The following is a 1053-nucleotide window of genomic DNA, read 5'->3' as shown; positions in this document are numbered from 1 at the left end:
GCAACGCCGCATTTCCACACACAGCCGTAACAACACCTCTAACCAGATCACTGAGGCAAACCGCTACCAAGGCGAGGAAGCGGAAATTGAACTGTGCTTGAGCGGGAACTGGAGTTAACCAACCCGACCCTGGCATGAGGCTGCGTTTAAAAGAGAAGGGAGGGAGGGAGAGAGGAATGGGGGGAGACAGAGGGAAGAGAAGGAGGGAGACAGAGGGAAGACAGGGAGGTAGACAGAGGGAAGAGAAGGAGGGAGACAAAGGGAAGAGAAGGAGGGAGACAGAGGAAAGACAGGAAAGGAGACAGAGGGAAGAGAGGGAGGGAGACAGAGGGAAGAGAGGGAGGGAAACAGAAGGAAGAGAGGAAAGGAGACAGAGGGAAGAGAGGGAGGGAGACAGAGGGAAGAGAGGGAGGGAGACAGAGGGAAGAGAGGGAGGGAGACAGAGGGAAGAGAGGGAGGGAGACAGAGGGAAGAGAGGGAGGGAGACAGAGGGAAGAGAGGGAGGGAGACAGAGGGAAGAGAGGGAGGGAGACAGAGGGAAGAGAGGGAGGGAGACAGAGGGAAGAGAGGGAGGGAGACAGAGGGAAGAGAGGAGGCTGGGGAGGAAAGAGGAAGAAGGGAGAAGCGGGGAGACTGAGGAGGGGGGATCGTGGTGGGGAGAGGGGGAAGAAAGAGACGGGAAAGAAGAAGAGGGAAGAGGGGATAAAAGACAAACAGAGGGAGAAGAGAGAAAAACAGGGAAGAAAGAAAAACAGGGGAAGAGGGAGGGGTATTCTGGATAGAGAGGATAGAGTAGAAATGAAAAGGAGAAAGAGGAAGAAATTTAGAAAAGGGAAATGAAATGGGGAAAGAGAGAGAGAGAGAGAGAGAGAAGGGGAAAGGGCAGCGCTGAAGAGAAGAAGAGGGTGTAGAAAGAGGGATAAAGAGAAAATAATAGAGGGAGAGAATAAAACGAAGTAAAAAGTCATATTTGCCTTGTGAAATTGCTCAGGTATTTCATGTTTTAACGTAAATCGTAGGCGAAAACAAAGGGCATAAATTTATTAGGTATTT

Source organism: Penaeus monodon, chromosome 32 (genome assembly GCF_015228065.2).
Source record: "Penaeus monodon isolate SGIC_2016 chromosome 32, NSTDA_Pmon_1, whole genome shotgun sequence".
Taxonomy (NCBI): Eukaryota; Metazoa; Arthropoda; class Malacostraca; order Decapoda; family Penaeidae; genus Penaeus; species Penaeus monodon.
The sequence above is the reverse complement of the archived record's forward strand: the minus strand, read 5'-3'. Positions refer to the sequence as shown.